General features: G+C 45.9%; 1 protein-coding gene across 4 annotated transcripts in view; it reads left to right on the top strand.

Annotated features, from left to right (window-relative positions):
- Window positions 1-21,796, top strand: part of ARL13B (ARF like GTPase 13B) — a 669,439-nt gene that overhangs the window by 331,646 nt on the left and 315,997 nt on the right. The gene's annotated exons all lie outside the window — the stretch shown is intronic.

The following is a 21,796-nucleotide window of genomic DNA, read 5'->3' as shown; positions in this document are numbered from 1 at the left end:
AAACCTCTGTTTAAGACCCTATAGTCTCGCTCCGCTCAATGCGCATGCGCATTGAGAGGCCGAGACCTAAAAAGGAGCAATGCAAAGGCAATAGTTCTGGGTTAAATGTGCTAATGCATGCAGCAGTAACACATTGGAGCAAGACGCACAGGAGGGAGCCAACAGAAGGGGACAGATTTTTTCAACACATAATATTGACCTAGACAATCCTCTCGCTATTATTTGGCCCGACCACTTTCTGCTTACATTTTTGCTGAAAAAAGAGCTAATTAGGGCCTGGTCCTATGGTATGCAATTAACGAAATAATTTAGCTCTTTTAAGCTAATCACGCCCGACTCTTTGGCTGAAATATTAGACCATTATCCTATTCTATTCTAGTGGAGGGGTCTGTAGAAGACGCGACTTTTGCTCTGGAAAGCTGGCTGCAGAAATGGACATTGCACCTTGCTCCCCCTAAGATGCGAAGGGCTGCACAGGGCGATACCTCTGCTCCTTGGTTTACCGAGGCGTTGAGAAAAGGCAAAAGTGCCTGTAAACGCCTGGAGCGCTTATGGAGGAAAAGTTTTGACCCATTGAGTAGAGACACCTACAAACAGGGACTTAAAGCGCACTATGTAAAAGTACGTGATGAGAAAAAAAGTTTCCTGGCTACTAAAATTGACCATGCCAGAAACAGTAGTAGGAAACTTTTTAAGATTGTGAAAGATTTTGCTTCTCCCAATGTTACCCAGAGTCTTTTTATTCTTACTTGCGAATGGACGAACCAGATTGCTCAATTTTTTTTTGACAAGATCAAGTTCATCCAAGACACATTTGTTATGCCTACTTGTATGAATCAGAACGACGTGCTAGACTCTAAAAAATACTCTAGGGAGGAATTACTTCTTGAATTTCCTCCCTAGAGTATTCTCCTGTTTCTTTGTATACCTCTCTTACTATTATGAAGGCGTTAAAGTATGGGTCACCCACGGACCTCTGTCCCGCAAAAATAGTAGCATCTGTTACTGAGGTTCTGAATCCAGCTGTAAATCAACTCCTGAACCTTTCCTTGTCTAATGGGAAAGTCCCAGCGAGGTGGAAACAGGGTAAAATTCTCCCCCTTCTGAAGAAACCCTCAGCTGACCCAGCAGTAATTAGTAATTATAGGCTCATCACACTGCTCCCTTTGTTTGCTAAGGCGTTGAAGAAGTATGTGAATGTGGTGATCACAGACTTAATTGGGGCCACAAATGCTCTCCATCCCAGTCAATCGGGTTTCAGAGCAAATTATAGTACGGAAACTGCCTTATTGGAAGTCACTGAAAGTATCAAAGCCACCCTTGATAGAGGAGGTATGGCAGTTTTAATACTACTGGACCTCTCGGCGGCTTTTGATATCGTGCCCCACGGACGACTCCTACAGAGACTTAGGGAATGTGGTTTCGGGGGCACAGTACTGGTGTTTTTCATCTTTCTTGGATGGTCGTCAGCAATCTGTCTGGTCCCCACCTTTTTCAGCTGATATTGCTTCGCTGAATGTCAGAGTGCCTCAGGGCTCGGTTCTGAGTCCATCTCTTTTTAATATTTATATGGCACCCCTGGCACCTCTAGCAGAGAAACTTGGGGCAAAGGTCATAACCTATGCTGACGATTCCCAACTATTGTTTACATATGCAAAAGATGAGCTGTTTAATGAAAGTATAATACACCAATGCCTGACTAACGTTTTTGATTGGTTTCGACAGAACCAACTGTCCTGCAATTCTGCCAAAACCGAAATTATCTTTTTTGGACACACCCCGGGTGATGAATGGCGGAATTGGTGGCCCCAGGATCAACCTTCTCCGCCCAGTCCTGTCACCATTGTGAAAAATCTCGGAGTCATGCTCGATTCGGATCTTTCTATGAAATCACAGGTTCAATCAGTGGCTGGCACGTGTTTTAGGCTCCTTAAAATGATGTGGAACTTCCTATCACTGTTACCACTGTCCCATAGGAAGATGGTAGTCCAAGCTCTGATTATGTCAAAGCTGGATTAACCAAATGTATTATACCTGGGCATCCCGAATTATTAATTGGGTCGCTTACAGGTTGTGCAAAATACGGCTGCCAGAGCAATCTCTTTGGTCGGGCCTAGGACTCCCATGGCGAGTCAATTGAAAATTCTACAATGGCTCTCAGTGAAAAATAGGATTGATTTTAAATCTCTTGTGCTGGGCTTTAAGGCCCTTCATAACAGGGGAGCTCAGTACATCAGAAAGAGAATTACGCCCTATATTCCTGCCAGGACTTTGAGGTCATCGGCCCAGCATCTGTTATTATTATTATTATAATTAAACTTCTAAAGCGCTCAGCTACCCGTAGGTTTCCCGGCGCTAAACCAAAAAGTGAGAGGGGAAAATCAGGAGAGAACTGTTAGATGTTAAATAGCCAGGTTTTTACCTGTCTACGGAACCTAAGATAGTTGGGTTCAGTTCGTATCTGAAGGGGGAGAGAATTCCAGAGTGAGGGGGCCAGCCAAGCAAATGAGCGGCCACCCTTTCTGGCTTTTTTGATTCTAGGAACTGAAAGTAAGTATTGATTAGAGGATCGTAAATTACAAGGGGGAAGGTATAGTTGTGCCAAGGGGTTGAGGTAAGAGGGGGCTAGACCAGAGTTTATTCTATGGATGATACAGAGGGCCTTGAATTTTGTCCGGTTTTCAATTCGGAGCCAGTGCAGGGAGCGTAGGGCATTGGAAGTGGGAGAAGTGTAAGGTAATTTGCAGAGAAGTCGTGCAGCCATATTCTGGACTGTCTGCAACTTACGCGTCACCTCTTTACTGGCTCCCAGAAGAAGGATGTTCCCGTAGTCCAGTCTCGAAGTAATAAGAGCCTGGACCACGGTCTTCTGAGTGTCCAAGGGAAGCATCCGAATGATTTTTCGCAACCACTTGATGATAGTGATGCAAGTGGATGATGTTTTAACCACATGGTTCTTCATAGATAGTTGGTTGTCAAAGGTGACGCCAAGGTTGCGAGCTGTTTTGGATGGAGTAGGTAAAGGGCCCATTTGTGAAGGCCATTGCCGGGGTCCCCATAAGGTGGTGTTGTGACCGAACAGAAGAACCTCTGTTTTACCCCCGTTTAGTTGTAGTTTGTTGTCCAACATCCAGGCTGCGATGTTACTCAGTCCTGTACGGAGGGAGGAGGAAGCGAAATGAGAGTCAGAGGAAAGGGAGTAGATGACCTGGGTATCATCAGCGTACGAGTAAATAGTGAGCCCGGCTTGCTCTGCAATAGTAGCCAAAGGTCTGATGTACAAATTGAATAGCAAGGGGCTCAGGATGGAGCCTTGCGGTACACCGTACGCTGATGTGAAGGTTTGAGAGGCAGAGGACGAGAAGACTTGAAAAGTGCGATTTGAAAGAAAGCTAACAAACCAGTTGAGAGCTGTGCCGATAATGCCAGATGATCTGAGGGCATTGATAAGGATGGGATGGGAAACCGTATCAAATGCGGCACTCAGATCAAGTAAAATGAGTGCCACGGTTTCACCCGTATCAGCTCGGCACCTGATGTTTTCGGAGACCCCTAACAGAGTGGATTCAGTCGAGAAGCCACGTCTAAATCCAGATTGAGATGGATGAAGTAGTCCACTAACCTCAACATGGGTTGACAATTGGGAGTTTGTGTTTTTCCATAATTTTGAAAAAACTGGAAGAAGTGAAATTGGGCGAAAATAAGAAGGGATACTAGGGTCTGCGTTAGGCTTTTTTAACAGGGGTACTATCATTGCATGTTTCCATGCGGCAGGTACTGAAGCTGTTTTAAGGGAGGTGTTGAGAAGATCCACAATCAGTGCAAGAGAAGAATGGTCTAGTTTGTTTAGTATGTGGGGAGGAAGGGGGTCCAGTGGAGAGCCGGATTTAATTTAGCAAATGATATCAGAAAGAGTCGTAGTGTTAAATGGCTCCCAGGTGTCGATCAAAGGAAAAGAAGGAGAGCTGGTTTCTCAGAGAAGCCTGGAATCACAGGAGATCATGGGTACTGGGAGAGGGGAAAGGGTAAATTGACCTGAAGTAAGAGACAAGTCCTCTAAAGTCAGTTGTTCAGTGAGTGGGATAGGGGCGGTGGGTAAGGCAGCGAAGGGGAGGGGGCAGATTTCACAAAATTGGAATAGATGGTATCTATTTTGGCTACAAAAAATGCGGCCAATGAATTACACTGTGCAGTATCTAGGCTTGGTGGTTTGGGTTGACACAGAGCGCCCGACAGACTCTGAACTACCTTAAAGAGAGCTTTAGGGCGATTTTGTGCTTTAAGGATGGTAGTGTTAACATGTTCAACTTTAGCAATTTTACATAAAGAGTGGTATTTAAATAGAGCGGCTTTGTAAATTTGTTTTGAACAAGGATCATATTTTAAGCGCCATTTGCGTTCAAGATTTTTGCAGATGTTTTTTTCTACTTTTAAGGCAGCTGTAAACCAGGGTGCGGGCGGATGGTGAAGATTTTGTTTTTGTTATTGGTGCCAACATTTTTAAGGACCAGGAAGGGGGGACGCTCTTTTCAAGTGGTAGTGGGCAGATAGTGGAATTTACTGCCTCTTTCCCTTAGACAAGAATCAGAGCTTCTCAGCTTCAGACGCCAACTTAAGACCTGGCTGTTTCATCAGTAAGGAAGCTGTGGAGGACTGTCAGTGACTTTGGTCTCTCTTTTCAAGGGTGTTCTTCTCAGCGCCGGGACACTCCTTGGAGTAGCCACGCGCTTTACAAATCCCCCATAACATTAACAGAGAGGGCTTTTGTTGTAAAATAGTCCCTCATGAAGCTCAATGCAAGCAACCGTGGAGACAGAAGGGTACAGGCTGTAGCAGCATAAGATGATAGATTACTACTCTTCTGGGCTGAACCAAGACATCAATGACTAGAGTCTGTCCAATAGCTCAATGACGAAAGCCATCCATTTAAATGGGCTTTATAAATTCCCAGTCTGTTTACAGGGCTCTCAAAATCTAGGCCCAAAAAGAACATTGAGGCACCCGTTCCGGCTGATGTAGCTCTGCAGGAAATCCATCTTGGTGATGTTAGGTGGTTATCCAAACAATAACGATGCACCATAACCAAATGTATGCAACTGTGCTGCTTTCCCGTTCCACTCAGTGGATGAAAATGACTTTCACTGGTTTGTCCAGCACAGAAGTTGAGTTCTCTTTATTCCTGCCATGTACCAGTGGTCAGAACAAAGTGACCAGCAACAGCCCCTCCTTAATGAGTGGTGGGCTCCATGATGGAACATTTAAATCTTTTTTGGATCAGGAGAAGCTTCTATACCCTTCCAGCCTCCTTTGACCCAACTGTAGTATTTGCCTCTATTGTCTTCATTTTGTCCTGAGGCTACTACAGGGTGAGTGCAAAGTTGAGCGCCAGAGGGTCCCCCGTGGTGGTTCTGCCCAAGGTCTAGGTGCATTTCTCACCTTCCACGGGGGGAGTTTCCCACTATTTAAAATGTTGCTCTCTAGGACAGTTGAGCCAGCCACCTGACTCTACTGGCACAGCCTGGCCTAATTCAGTGACCTCTTCAACCTCATTCCAGGGTGCCCTTGTTGATCCTTCTGTTGTGGGTGATTCTACTGGGTTGCTAAATGCCAGTTCCTCTCCCCACAGTGATGCCTGCCTGAAAAATGCAGACATTGACCATGACACTGGTACTGGTGAACACACAAACCTGCATTTCACCAGCTACTATGCATGGTCATGGGAAAGGATTTTGAGATGCTGTCCTTTGCAGCAAAGCGCACCTGCCAGAGAATGGGGTATTTATGCTCGGATTTCAGCAAATGGAACCTAACCAAGGTCAGACCTGGCCATAGATTCCCAAGTCCTGTGGTAGGCCCAAGGCATGTGGAGGAAGTTCAGGAGATGTGAAGGAAGCCCTTCTTTGAGCCTTTGATTTCTGGAACATTCTACACCAAGTGCAGAGCCAGCAAAGGCTGTCCTTTCTCTGTCTGGGAATTCCTCAGATTAGTCTGATGGTAATGACTGGTTCCTGGAAGTGAAAAGTAATGTCCTCCTACATGGGTAAAGTACTGAAATGCGTGGGAAGGTCATCCAGGTGGACGGTCTCCCTTTGCTAGGCCAGCGTCAGTGTCATCATGTCCAGTTAAGCCGAACCACGGCGCTCAGACAAATCATGAGGCGGCTGTCATGGTGACAGCAGCGTTGTGATTGGCTTAGCGGAGCCTGAGTGCTGCCAGGAGTCAGCAGAACATAAAGAAGAGGCTGCGGCTGGTCACTGGCAATGCGACGAGCGGGGACGTTTTTTTCTTTCTCTTTCTAAATCCCCCTCCCCTGCATACATGTGAGGGAAATGTTTGATTCCATGTCCACAACGGGACCAAAATAACTAAAGATGCATTGATGCTGGCAGCAGTGAAGTTATGCTTTACATTCGCCGCACCCTTTTGTAGTCAAGCCACTTCTGCCACAGTCGGAATCCCAGGAATGCTTGCAGGAGGATGAGACATCTGTTTCATTAAGAACAGTTGAGCTGCCCCCCCTCCTCCCTCCCACTTAAGAAAAGAGGTACAAGTAGCACTTGATTCATGCTATTGTTTTCTGCAGCTGAGAACCAGCACTGTTTTTGGGGGTAGTGCATTTTAATGGTGGACATTAATGAATCATTGCAGTTTCACAACTGCTGTGAGAGATGTTGGGTTGGAGTGTGATTCCCTCTCACACTCCAGTCTAAACTTTTCCCAAGGAAAAGAGACCCCGCCAGGGCCCCTGGTGCATGACTACTCACTCATTCCTCCCACTGTTATCTGCGTTTAGGTGGGTAGAATAAGCTAGGTCGGGTCATGCATGCAGCTGCACATGATCACCTCAGTTAATGCCCATCTGTGAGTTTTGCAGTGCCAAGCCACCTCTTGCCCCATACAGCTTCTGTCACGTTGCTGGTAGAGTGCAAAGGGACACCACCGTAAAGCAGGACAGGAGACAATGTTGAGACCACATCTGTTGTGTCGCCTAGCGCCAACAGAGCGTAACCAGCACTAGTGATAGCCGCTGCCTGTGATGCTGCATGTAAGAGGGTAGTGGAAACAGAAACACTGGCACCACCCACACCCAAGAATAAATACACTGTGGGACCAGTTCACTTCACTCACTCCGGACCACGTTGTCTGGCAGCTTGCCTGCCCCCGTAATCCCAAGGTGGGGGAGAAGTTGATACAGTGGATCTTGCCCATGAATGTGTAATACTTGTATGTGAGAGCAGCACATAGTGTGTGGTGCTCAATTGCCAGGCTGCATCCCTGGATTCCTGTATTTCTTTCTTGCACAATGCACCATATGGTCATATAAACAAGCAGAATAGCAGCCAATAGTAGCCACCCTCCCTTCAGAAAGACATCTGCATTTTTATGTCAGAGTTGGGTACCTTTGTTCCACCCAAGATCTGAACTCCGGGCTAAGGTACATCTGAAAGAAACCATGCATTACCTGGCCTGCTGCTCCTTTTCCCTGCTCTCCATTTGCACTGAACCGTGCCCTATACGATTAGACCGTTCTCCTTCCACTATGAAACGACTTCTGTTCTAGGCTGTGTGTTGCACTGTGACTCCCATTATCTACTTACCACTATCAGAACTGGGGAGGTGAGTCCATATTCCAAACATTTCCGTACTAATAAAATATAGTGTTTCACTTCAGCCAGCATATTTTCCCGGAAACGCCGGCAGTAGCTGTTTAGATTGCCGATTTTTAACAGGGGTCACAGTCAATCACATCTTTATTTCGCATTCAAATAAGTGCATAAAAAGTACATAGGATCATCGAAAAATAAAATACATCATATAAAACAGAAATTCAGCTTTGGTTATTATTAGAAAGTTGATATTAAGTGCATTTTCCTGATTTTAAGAACGGCGTGCAGGAAATTAGCAAGCATAAAACATATGAACCAAGTTTCCAATAAGCGCAAAGTTTCAAGAGCTTGTTTGTGCGATCAGATGCAGATTTTTTTCAGCAGTGGGATAATTAATTTTTCCCGCTCTGCCTTGTAGAATGGGCAAAAAAAATAAAAGTTGTGAAATAGATTGGGGGGGACGGCCATCACATGGGCAGAAGGCTAACTTGTTAGTCGAGAAAACGTGTGCCTGCTAGGCGGCCTTTAGAGTCTAAACCTAGTCAAGACAAAGCGGTGGCTGATATTTGTTACAAATGAGATATAGGATGACTGGCCACTACTTAGAGTAGGTAATGCAAAGTATGTGGTCACTGTGATTATATTTTGATTTTCTTGCCACCTAACTAAGTTGCATTTGTTATAAAAGAGCTCTTTTAAGCGCGATTTAGGAAAGGATATGTGCTTGGACGGTGAGTTGAATAAATGCTCCAGTTCTAGTTCAATGAGGGAATATTTGACATAAGCTAGCCAGCTAATCGAAGAAACGTGGTCCAGGTTTAGAATGTCCGTTAATACTAGCTGGTTCAATGGGACCGATTCCCTTTTCCAAATTGGGAGCCAAGCTAGGAGGGGAGCAATTTTCAGGATATCTGAAATGAACGGGAAATCTAGTTCTTTGTGAATTATATTGCTTGGGCACGATGTAGGGATCACTAGTAATCTCTTTAGAAATGTATCTTCTTTTTCTTGAATGGTGTTAATGTCTGCAATTCCCCCAAACAGCTGCACCATATGACACTATGGATCTAGTTTTTGCATGATAGATTTCTAACATTTCTTTTACTGGTTTATTCCCTATTTTTGCTGCAAACTTCCAGATGCCAGCTATACTTTTGGACATCAGGAGCGCCCTGTTCCTCACCATAGTGGACCATTTTAATTTTTCGTCGAAAAAGATACCCAGATACATAAAATTGTCCACTTTATCCAGTTTCCTGCTATCGATATTAAAGTCCATTACTTTCTGCTTCTTGGCCCCGCCCATAGCCATCACATAGGTTTTTGTTTTATTAACATGTAGGCCTAGGTCTGCCATACATGTGGAGTATGTCTCAATCAGAAGCTGTAAGGCCATTGGTGTTCTGGCTAAAAGGACGGTATCGTCCGCATATAGCAAGACATGTACGGGATGTAGGCTTACCACTGGAACGTACTTGCATTTTTCAGTCGGAGCTTCGGAGAGTTTATTTGTGTAAATGGAGAAGAGAAAGGGGGCAAGAACAGAAACCTGTCTTACCCCTTTATGAATCCTAAAAGGTTTTGTACACTCCCCCTTTTCCCCGTAGCGGACTACTGCCTCTGTGTGTCTGTACAGGTCTTTAATGAATGAGATTATGGGTGGGTCCACGGCAAGAGACTCCATGATGGACCACAATTTATTGTGGCTCACGCAGTCAAAAGCCGCGGACAGATCCATAAATGCCAGAAACAGCTGCCCCTGTATGGCAAAATAATATTTTGTGGCAATTAGGACGAGGTTGAGTCATTGATCTATTGTGCCCCTCCCCTTCCTGAAGCCATACTGGACTTCAGCGAGGATTTTCTTCTCCTCTGCCCATTCCTCCAACCTGTTCAGCAGCAGTCTGCACATTAACTTTGCTGTGCTGTCCAGCTGAGAAATAGGACGATAATTGGCCAAGTCTGCACCACTCCCCTTCTTAAAAATTGGTACTATGAAGGACCGTCTCCAGGACGGAGGAGGGCCAACTTTCGCTATGGCGTTAAGTGCAGTTGTAAGGATAGGTACCCAAAGGGGTTTGTTAGTTGTAAAGACATCTAGTGGGACCCCGTCTGGCCCGGGAGCCTTCAATGCCGGGTGATTCATTTAGTGCAATTTCGACTTCGCCTATGGAGAACTCCAGTGTTAATGGGGTCCTAGAGTGTTGCTCTGGCAAGTCCGGGATGTTAGGTGATTGTTCCTGAAATATTTTTTTTAAGTGAATTATCCACGTGCCTCATCAATGTGGAGGTCCAGTGAGGGCCCACTCTCCTCCTGGAAAAGAGGACTATTAATTATTATCCAGAAAGATTTGCTGTCCTTAGCTATAGATGCTATTCTCAGGTTTTCCCAGGCTTCATTGGTGATCTCCCTTTTTCTCCACCGCCTTTCTGATTTATAAGCGGACCTAAGAGATCTAATAAAAATGTGTTCTGTAGGTCGCGATTTAAGTGCTTTATGTAGATCAGCTAATGCCTGCGAGCACTTTTTTCCAAACCATTTTTCTCTTAAAGGTTTCTTTTGGTAAGTTTGGCAGGTAAGATGACCCTTTATCGAAGTTAGAATCGTGTTAAAAGCTTCCATGGTTTGGTTAGCTGTGGAGTATAAGTTTTAACATAAAGAAATCTCCTTATAAGAGGAGCACACTATTCTTGGTAATAGCTTTACAGGATCGATGTTAGCCCATTTTAAAGTATACCCGTTGTTCTTGGCTGTGTTGGTTTAGTTACGCAATTGGAGCCCGGTTTTTTGGGTAAGAGCCAGCTAAACGGAAAGTACAAAAGGGAGTGATCACTAGATGAGGACTGTATGACATCAATGTTCTTAACATTTCTGCGTGGGGAACATAATAAAATCAACACATGAGGAACCCCCTGCCCAGTGAAATGTGGACTCCATTTCCCCCGAGATAGAGCATTTTGGATTGGCAATTTCCAGGTCCAGTGTCATCAATAGACTATTTAGGTCATTGCCGTAATTATGGTGGTGAAAGTGAGTCAGGGGTGGCCCTGATCATCAGTAACCCCAGACATGTTATGTTATGTTCTGTATAATTACAAATGTGGGAATTAAAATCCCCTGCCCATATGTTAAATGGCCGTCTAGTGTGATTAAGTAGTAAGTCCTCCAATGTGTGCCCCAGCTCTTCTGTTACCTGTGCTAAGTTAAAAAAAATGTATTATAAAAATGTATTAATAGTAAATCTGAGCAATTCTGTCTCCTGCTTACAATAATGTGAAAATGAACCTAACTATTGGCAAATACTATTTTATCAAACGAAAGGGTGTTATCAATAAATGTTATTAGACCCCCTTTAGCTCGGCCTGCAATAGATGGGATGGCTGGTGTAAACAAGCATTGGCGTAGCCAATAGGTCTCACCTTTGGAACCTTATAAGCGTTTAGCCACAATTAAACAAGCTGCTTAAAAGCCAATCCGTCCCCATTTACAAAGGCAGCCTAGTGCTGCTCACAGAGGATCTGGACACGTCGGGGATTTTAACGTCCATATGGACGTTGAAACAGATGCCGACGCAATTAAAATGCTGGATGTTACAGCCCCTCTGGGCCTGGTGCCTTATGTCGGGCCGACTCACGAGAAAGGACACACCTTGGACCTGACTTTCTCTACGACCCCTATAGAGATGCTTGCTCCTATTCAGGTGCTTTGGTCTGATCATAGGTTGGTTAAATTTTTTCTTTTGGAAGTCAGGAAGCCCTCCGGTGCCCCCCGGCAAGCCTCCCAGGGATTTAGGGGATTTCACCGGGTCACTCCGGAACTACTCGCACAGTCGTGCGCGGACCACCCCTATGCTCCGATGGGGGATTTAGATGAGGATGTGGGGCGTTTTCAGACCTGGCTCTCAGAAAGGTTAAATGATCGTGCCCCTCTGAGGCCTTCGCGCCAACCTGATAAAAGTGCATCCGCCCCATGGTTTACGGAAGCGTTGGCGGCTTCACGTCGACAATGCAAGGTAGCGGAAAGAGCATGGCGCGCGAAATACGACCCCTCAGCGAAGCTTGCTTACAGGTCCTTGGCGAAAGCTTACCATCGAGACATCCTTTCTGCGAAGAAGGCTTACTTCGCAAGAAAAATCGAAGCTGCCTCCAATTCCTGTAAGGAGCTTTTTGCTATTGTGCGAGAGTTTACGACTTCACGGAGTGCACCGACGCAGACCCCCCCTCCTGCCCCTTGGGTCAGAGCGATCGCGGATTTTTTCACCTCTAAGATCCAATCGATCCAAGACTCTTTCCCTGTGCAGGGACCCGTGGCGCCCTGTTGGGTGGAGAATGTTGCTGCCACCTCGCCTAGTGCAGGTGTGGCTTTGTCAACTTTTCCTCCCCTTTCTATGACCGCCTCATTCGATCTGATGGCTTGTCTCAAATCTGGTTCTCCCCGGGACGCCTGCCCTGCCAAGTTTTTGGCAAAAATGGCAGCTATCATTAATCCATATGTGAACCCTCTGTTGAATTGTTCTCTTGTACAGGGTGTGGTTCCCCAGTCCTGGAAGCAGGCAATGATTATCCCCCTGCTCAAAAAACCCGGTTTGGATTCGGAGGTGTTGGCAAATTACAGGCCTATCTCACTCTTGCCTGCTTTCGCGAAGATCATTGAAAAGCATGTGCACAGGGTGCTGGCCGACTATCTGGAATCCCATGGTCTACTGCACCCCACTCAATCGGGTTTCCGCACCAATCTTAGCACCGAGACTGCTCTCCTGGAGGTTTCGGAGGCGATTAAGGAGGTGCTGGACTCGGGTGGCAGGGCGATGCTGGTGTTGTTAGATCTGTCGGCGGCCTTTGACACCGTCCCCCATGAGGGCCTCCTTGCAAGACTCTCAGAGATTGGTCTCAGGGGGACGGTGCTCCAGTGGTTTCGATCATTCCTGGCAGGCCGTCGACAAACGGTCTGGGCCTCCGCCTGCTCCGCCGAGATGTCGCCATTGGGTGTCGGAGTTCCCCAGGGCTCAGTATTGAGCCCAACTCTATTTAACATCTTCATGACCCCTCTGGCGGCTCTGGCGGAGTCTTTCGGGGCTCAGATCGTTTCCTACGCTGATGACACCCAGCTCCTCTTCACCTGCGAGAGGGGTGCGGATTTCGATGGAGGTAGGATCCAGGGTTGCCTTGAGGCTGTATTTCAGTGGTTTCAACATCACAGCCTCAAGTGCAACTCGGATAAATCTGAGGTCCTCTTTTTCGGGTGCAGTTCGGATCCGGACTGGAAAGTGTGGTGGCCTGAGAACATGTTTCCACCAGCAAGTTCGTCCCAGGTGGCGAAAAACCTTGGGATTAAGATTGACAACGGCCTCACACTGCGCTCACAGATAATTGGTCTCACGGGCACCTGTTTCGGCTTGCTCCGGATGTTGCGTAAGTTCCTCCCTTTGTTATAGGAAGAACACAGGAAGACCACCGTGCAGGCGATAATTGGCTCGAGAATTGACTATGCCAACGCTCTCTATCTCGGCCTGCCGGAATATCTGCTTCAACGGTTACAGGTGGTCCAGAACTCAGCAGCTCGGGCCATCTTTGGACTATCTCGCCGTACTAGAGCCTCGGGTCTCCTGGAGGCACTGCACTGGCTTCCTGTCCGGAAGCCGATAATTTTTAAGACCCTGACTCTGGCGCACAAAGCCCTGCACGCCTCCGGTGCGAAATATCTCCAAAAAAGACTGACCTTCTACCATCCAGTCAGGTCGCTGAGGTCAGAATCCTTGTCTCTTGTTGTAGTGCCTCGTGTGAAGAGGGCACGCATCGGTGGCCGCTCTTTTAGACTACTGGCGCCCCAGTTATGGAATAAGCTGCCAATTGCCCTGCGCAGTATTCCAAACTTGCTGGCCTTCAGGAAGGGGCTCAAAACTTGGCTTTTCACCTCTTAGTTTTTCTCTGAGCTCCGTTGGTCTCCTTTCTGTTTTTATCGGTTTTCCTCTTGTTGTGTTGTAGATAGCTTGCAAAACAAAGCGCCGGGACACTCTTTGAGTAGCCGTGCGCTATATAAAACCCCAGTATAACATAACATAACATAACACGTGCTCAATCAATATTAGTTGAACTCACTCACAAATGCTCTGCCTATGCAAATACTCTGTGCATGACACATAAATCTTCTGTGCCGAAGGAACGTCTGTTGACCTCACCCTCTCGCCTTCTGGCTAAAAGAAGTGGCCTTTCTGCCCACACCATATTGTTCATGTTAATATGTTGGTAACAGTGTGCATGTTTTCACCGATCTGAATTAGAAAGTTGATTTAAACACAGCCTGTATCCATCCACAATATTTGTGTGTGTCTGTGCATATGAGGCCCAGTGGAGCTTGCAGAATCCTTGGCATCTACCTTCTGTGCCAGCCTGGTTCATGTTCCTGTGGGATCAGGGCTCTCAGACGCAAGCATGCAGCTCTTTGGCCGCTCTGAAACAGAATGCCCGGGATGCGGCAATATCTGGACTGCGAATTCTAGCCATAGTTAGCGAGGAATCAACATGAATAAAGACCGCAGATCACCTCAAATCTGCTTCCTAGAGTACAGTCAGGGGTGGGCGGTGTCCACGTTGCTGCTGACTCCTCTACCGCTTGGGGTTTCTCTTTCTGTGAAATGGATTTCTGAATGGCACCTGTGAGTCTTTTATTTGTCTCCAGCTGTAATTGGAGCACATTGCTTTTGGTGCTATCGTCACAAAAAAACCACTGCACATCAAGCAGCGAAGAGTGGACCGCGCCAAACAAAAAAAATGAATGTGATGAAAATGATTTATATGGTAATAACTGCGACTTGGGCTGGGGACCACCTCACGGGCCGCCGCAAGTGGGAAGGGGGGCTGAAAGAAAAAAATGCAGACAACGGGCGGAGGGCGGGAGCATGATTAACACGGACAATGGAGGAGGGCGGGAGCAAAGGGTATGCGGACAGCGGAAGGGGGCGGGAGTCTGGTGAACACGGACAGGTCACTCAGCGCGGCTGCCTGGTCCGCAGTTCCACTTGAAAAGCTAGTGCTTTTCAAGTAGAGTTTAAACCAAGCACTTAAAGACAAGTATGTTGAAAAAGAAAATAAAGTAAATTGTTACTGTGAAGTAAAGGATCAATGAGGTTAAAGAACATAATAATGAAAGAGAAAGCATGCTTGGCGCCGCACTAAAGGAAACAAGCCCACACAAAACAACAAGTGCAGCCGCTAAAGTGAAAGCGACCGACTGTGTTTAATTAGTAACATGATCCACGACGAAACGAGAAATGCAGCTGCTCCTAAGAGTAAAACGATGTGGGGTGAACCTTTGGAGAAGAGGTGGGACATGCACCCGCCTTTGGCCGTTTGCGTGTTTTCATTATTGAAAGACACACGCAAAGGCCAATCCAATGTGTAGGAGGAGTCGGACCCACACGGAGAAGTTTTGATCACTCACAAGAAGCCTCCCATAGAGTAGCTCATGTGCGCTGTGATAGGCTCTACCTAAAAAGGAACGGTAACCGTTTAGGAAGAAAGGTTTTTGTGCCCATGTCTCCTGTAAGCAGCCAATGCTGATGTCCCTCGTCGCTGAGTCCCAGACCAGGGTGCCCTTTTCCCTTTTTAAATCCGGCTATATTCCATGAGATAAGTGAGATAACTCCATCATCTGGCTGGAGGGGAGTCGCCCTAGTAAGAGCGGCAGATGACGGACACGGAAAGTCAGTGGAAACCTGCGTGGTGGTCGGGGAACGCCCCATGGTATGATAGTCTCTCGTCACGTATTGTGCTTCTTCTTCCTTACGCTCGAGAGAGCTGGGTGGTGATGATGGAATACAGGGGGGGCTGAGCCAATCGCAGGTATCCAGATCCTTAAGGACAGCAAACCTGTTACCAAGCAAGGGGTTGTTCCCCTTTAACTGACAGGGGATATTTGGGATATTAACTGTCTGGTAACCTGCATTATTAGTAGTGAGTTTAAGTTTGGATGGTGGTTTATAGAAAAAAGCCAATGGGAGTGTAAAAATCTGTGAGTGAGTGGACTGGGCTGACTATAGCTGGAGTAGTAAGTGCCTGACCAGCCCTCGGTTGTTAAAATTAAGGACAATGCAATTGTTATTAATTAAATTTGGTCCATTGCCTACCCAAGGTATTATTATCAAAGGTTTTGTATTGGGTGGCCTATGTCAGCAGTGTTGGATAACCAATGTCTGGCTGCGCCATCAGTTGTTTAGTAGTTTCGTTTTGGGAGGCTCTGAATGGTGGGACATTTACCATGCTGATTACAAAAGGACAAGCCGCAGGTGGTAAATTGAGAGTTGGGGGGCCGCTACTCGGCGGAGTTGCGCTGAGACATGAGCTAAATGTTTTAGCATTTGGGATCGTGTTAGGATTGGAGTTGAAAGCTACCAGGGCTATATTTGCATTAGGATTCATGGCATCTGTATCCCCCGCAGTTGGGCCTCTGTTAAACCCAGAGGGATGTACTGCTTACTGCCATGTGTATCGACACTCCTCTATGCGGTCTTTATTTGCTATGTTAGAATTTTCTTTTACTTGGCCCTGTTGCCACTTACTACTTGTAGCGACCAGACTGATTGGCATGTGTCCTGAAGTCGCTAGTGTCCCTCCCCAGCCTGCAAAACATATTGTGTCCTTAAGCTTTTTGCCACTAAGTCAGCAAGAGTTTGTTCAATGGAATCCAGCCTAGTGACGATTGGGTTGATAAGTTCTTTAAGATGTGCTTCAACCTCCTGCCAGCCATAGAACGATCATGGCTTTGTCTGTAGGGAAGCCAGGGAAGTCTGGGCTCTTGTTTTGTCCTGCCCAGGGTAAATCTTTCTAGATTGTTTTACCTGTGGAGACTTTGGGTACTTTAGATAAACCTCTTTTCCTTTTGGCAGTGAAGGGGGCAGCCTCTAGCTTTGACTGGCCCCCAGGAGAACAATCTGGGACTGCTGACGGGGTGAAAAGGGGTTTTTCGCCAACAGTGGGTTGGGTGGTGTCATGGGTGAGGGGGTGCATGGCATCAGTTAAGGCCCGCCCGTTCCCAGAAAGAGCCTCCTTTCCGTGTCGCTATTAATCTATCGAGGACACTAGTAGCTTTAGCAAGGAAAGAGTCAAGTGTGGTTCTCGTTACATCCTCTGATGCTGTCTGGTTTGCTTTCTTCTTCCCCATCCTTCTGGGGTTCGTCAAACAGGGATGTTAGAAGGGGGCCCAGCCCAGCCTCCCCCTGGCTCTGACGGGCGCAGACGGGCCCAGCTTTGACTCTGGCGCGCTAGCACTCGTCCCGCGCAGTGGGAGACCTGCAATGGTTTTGAAGCGCGTTCTGGCACGGGAAAGTGACCGCGTTTGGTCAGCTGCTGGGCTGGGTGGTACCTGTGGTGCTCCTGACCCTGGCCACTGGGTCAAGCGGCAGCAGAAGCAGAGCGGCACAACAGAACGGGCTTCCCGCGCAGCGGGAGCCCTGCGATGGTTTTGAAGCGCCTCCTGGCGCAGGAGAGTGACGGCGTTGGGTAACCAGCCGCTGGGCAGGCCAGTACCCGTGGTCCTCCTGGCCCCCTGGCCACCGGGTCAAGCTGCAGCGGCAGCAGAAGTAGGGCGGCACAACAGAATGGGCTTCCGGGGGTCCTGTAATGAAGTTATAAGATCTACTCCTACTCCCTCCCCCGACATCACTTGCTACTTGGCCCAAAAAAAATATTTAATGCGGAGTTGTTTATTTCTGTATCTTTCCGGGATGTTTTAACCTTTAACAGGTATCTTTGTTTGGTAGTATTATTTGAACGAGCTTTTTGGAACGTGGTTTGAGAAGCTACATAAACCATCATCCACTCTGATTGGAGTGTCCTATTTTCTGGTAGAACAAATTCTAACTGATAAAATCCTACCATTGAATACTTGCTTCTCAGTAGAAACCAGAAAACACAACTTTTTACTGCACTTAAATTGCTTTGACACCATATGGTGTGAAATACATGGAAGTGAAACCTGCGTCAAAAAACCTTTTGATGAAGAATGACCCGCTGTGCCTGACTTGAGCCCATGGTAAACCATCACCAAGGTCGCTAAGCTCCCAGGACATTCTTCCCCTCCCATACCTGCCACTTTGGATGCGTAGGTCCTCTCATCTCGCCTCAGCTCGCTTTTCTCAGCCTACTGCTGTGTTGAGGCTAGCAAATTCACAGTACCACTATGAGGTCAAGGGGCACGGCTTTGATGCCATCCTTCAAAGAAAGCAGACCCTTTTTTGGCTTAAGTTTAGCTGTTTTTTCACAATATTTCAATGTGTGAATATTGTTGATTTATAAGTTAATTTATTAGTTCTAGAAATCGCTCCACCTTTTTTCTCTGTTTTTTAAGATAATTTCCTTTTTTGCCAGAAGAATGCAGTCAAGAATGTTCTATATGACCGGATGTCGCCCCGTTTCGAGGATGCATAAAAGACATTGTCCATAAATAAATGCAAGCCTAATAAAGAAAAGAGCTTTTCATTCTTGATCTGCTGTTAAAAAACAGCCAATGAGAATAGTAATAGGTTTCCTAGGTTTACTTTCCTTTAGCCCTGTTCTGTAAAGTTTATATGAAGAGAAATGGTAGTCCATGGCAACATTCACTTTTCATTAAGGTCTTTTAAGCAGACAGTAGCTAGGGCAGTTGAGAAATATTAGGCAACTATTTGAGAAGATACACTTCTTGTAGCATATGATAAAATGAGCAACAGTGTAATTATGTGGGTAGGATTCAAAGTACAATTCTGCAACTCTCAGGCAAACTTTGTAATAATATCGTATTGTGCATGCAATATAATCAAATTAAGGTGGCAATAGCATGATTTAAAGCTTATATATTTATAAGTTTCAATAATGCCTTTAAAAACAGATAGACACTTATTTGGCTGGTATTTTTATTTTATGATAAATACATGGAAAGAACAAAATAGGCATTCAAATTATTACAAAAACTGGTCTATGACAAAACAGCATTCGTATAAAAAACAAACGGGTACAGTAGAAAAGATGTAAAAAAAACCCAGCAAGAGGCTGCGCTAGCGGCGTTGTGAGGCAAAACAGAAAAAAATAAGCATTTGGACTACTCATAGAATATTATTGCTGTCAGCGCAATACATTTCTAGCTTCCTACTTACAGTACAAATCAAACAGACCACTATTGATCCCTATAAAGGACAAGAAGGGACATTTGCACCTAGACGCTTAAAAAATATCCAGTGTCTTTCTAGACTTCTTCCGGACATTGTATGATGCAAATACCTATGTTAACTCTTTGGATAGCTGAACATTTTCAACAAACTCCATCTCCCTAAATGTTAATCCCTATGCCAGCCTCTTCTTAATCAGCCCAATACAGAGGTGAAACTCCAATCAGCTATCAAATCTCAAAGTTGGTAAAGCCCCCTGGCCAGATGGCCTTATTGACCAATTTAACAAATTGTTCTGGAAAGAGTAACTGCCCTTACTAGACCTCTTTCATGACTATACAAGAACCGGATACATGGGGGGAACCACTTCTGATCACCAGGACTGATCATAGCCCTAATACCCAAAATTAGGCAAGGACCATTCCCATCATAAAAACTATAGGCCAATTTTACTCATCAACCTAGACTGCAAGCTTTATGCAAAAGGTTTGGCCAAATGCATCGAGCCAATATTACTTCTCCTGATCGGCCCGTACCAAGCGGGTTTCTTCCAAGGCAGGTTTTACAATGATAATACTAGGCTATTAGGGCATGCACTACTGATTGCTAAAACCAAAAACTCACCAGTAGCGGCCATAACACTTGATTTTGAAAAAGTATCCGACAAAGTTGTATGGCCTTTCCTGAAAGCCACATTGTCCTGTTACAATTTAGGCAAGCCATTTATAAAGATAGTTATGGCCCAATACTCAAACCCCAGTACCAAAATCCGGTCTAATGCTGTACAATCTGGCTCGTTCCCATTCAAACAAGACACAAGACAGGGTTGCCCTCTGTTCCCCTCACTTTTCCTCTCAATTAACACAATAACTCAATCGGCCTAAACATCAATGGCGCCTCTTTTCAAATGGCAGTCTACGCTGATGACAATCTAATAATGACAGAGCACACAAACACTGCTATCCCTGAAATTATGGCCAAGATCGAGGAGTACTCGCAGGTCTTGGGTTATACCGTTAAATTAATATTTATTTTATTTATTTATACATTTTATAAAGCGCACAAATACCCAAAGGTGTCTCGACGCTGCAGACTGTCAAGAGCAGAGGGGACAAGATGGATCATTGATTAAAGAGCCAGGTCTTTATCTGTTTCCTAAAAGCGAACAGTGAAGGGCTGGTCTTGATGTTGGAGGGAAGCCTGTTCCAAAGTTTGGTGGTAGCGTGTAGGAACGATCGGTCACCCCAGGAGGCTTTTTTTGTACGTGGTAAAATTGGGACCAGTTGTGTGCTTGGCTTTGCAAGCAATGCAGAGCGCCTTGAACTAGGCTCTGCTTCTAATAGGTAGCCAGTGGAGTTGGCGAACTGCTTTGGAGATAGGTTTAAATTTGGGGGTTGCCTATCAGGAGTCTAGCTGCTGCGTTTTCAATTAGCTGGAGTTTATTGAGCACTTTTTCTTGTGCATTGACAAAGAGTCCATTGCAGTAGTCCACTTTGGACATAACAAGTGTACTGATCCATGTTTTGGCAGCTGAGGCTGGGAGGTATGGAAGAAGCTTCTTTCTGATTTTGATAGAATGGAATGCGGATGAGACTACCGAGTTGGCATGGTAAATAAAGGAAAGTTTGGTGTCGAAGATGACTCCTAGCTTTCTTACTTTGGTAACTGGGGAAAGGGGGGGGGGGGTTCCCAGATCGGCTGGCCACCAAAGAGTTGACCAGGCCGCGGTGAGATTACTAAAGATCATGACCTCTGTCTTACTGACGTTCAGCCTCAAGGAATTATCCGCCATCCAAGAGCTTATGGCAGGCATTCCTTTCTGAAAGTTGGCTGCGACCCTAGCACCATCGTTGTGTATAGCTAACACAAGTTGGGTGTTGTCAGCATAGGAGGTAAAGGCCCAGATTGTAGGATTTGATGCCCCTCTCCAAGTCCGACACATAGATGTTGAATACAGTCGGACTTGGCGAGGATCCTTGGGGCACCCTGCATGGGAAGGAGAATGGGGGTGATGTGAAGGTACCTAGCGTAACAGATTGTGAGCGATTGGCTAGGAATGATGCTAGCAGTGCCCTGGCCATGTGGCCGATTCCTAAGGCAGTGACACGGTCGATCAGAGTGGCATGATCGACCGTGTCAAATGCTGCTGAAAGGTCGAGCAAGACGAGAACCGCGGCTCCTCCATTATTTTTCTAAACTCATCCAAGGCTTTGATGAGGACGGTTTCTGTGCCGTGTCCCTCTCTGAAACCAAATTGAGTGTTGTCAAGTAAATGATGTTGCTCCATGAACTGAGCTAGTTGAATGTTCATCACCTTCCCAGCAATTTTTGCTGGGAGGGGCAGAGATGCAATGGGTCTATAGCTAGCTGTGTCAGCTGGATCTAGGTTAGGTTTTTTAATTAGGGGTTTGATGACTGTCTTTTTCCATATGGCAGGATAAATTCCAGTTTTGAACATGGAGTTGATTATGGTAGCCATATTGGCTCCAATAATGTCAGGGTTAAGTTTAAGGGTGGCGGAGGGACAAGAATCCTAGGGGGATCCTGATTTTGATGATGATATGAGATGTGAGATGGTATCAGTGGAGACTGAAATGAATGCGTCAAAGGTCGGGATTGGAGAACAGGTGGGGTGATATATTGTTTATGAGCGGTGGTTGTGCTAGGATCGCTAGAATCCGCTGAGGATTTGGAGTAGGTCTTAGTAATTGCGAAGTTATTGTAGATGGTGCAGAAAAAAGTTATTGTGGGAGCTACCCTTTCTATCAGGAAAAGGATTGGGTCAACAATCTATAAACAAACAGAGTACCTCTTCCTGGGTTCACTATGGGTCAAGTCATATTCTTATACTTTTCCCGGGGACATTAAATAACGGCGCAAGCGGTTGCAGTGTTACATCAGTTACCAAATTTACAACTTCATGCATATGGTGCCTAAAAGTATCAACGATGACATGAAACAGTCGTGGTTTGTATAAAAATATTGATCATTCATTTATTTCAAAACAGATTAAAAATAATTGGTGACATGTACAGAGTAGATGTCCAA

This window comes from Lissotriton helveticus, chromosome 8, assembly GCF_964261635.1.
Source record: "Lissotriton helveticus chromosome 8, aLisHel1.1, whole genome shotgun sequence".
NCBI classification, from domain to species: Eukaryota; Metazoa; Chordata; class Amphibia; order Caudata; family Salamandridae; genus Lissotriton; species Lissotriton helveticus.
This window is presented reverse-complemented; position numbering and strand designations above follow the sequence as displayed.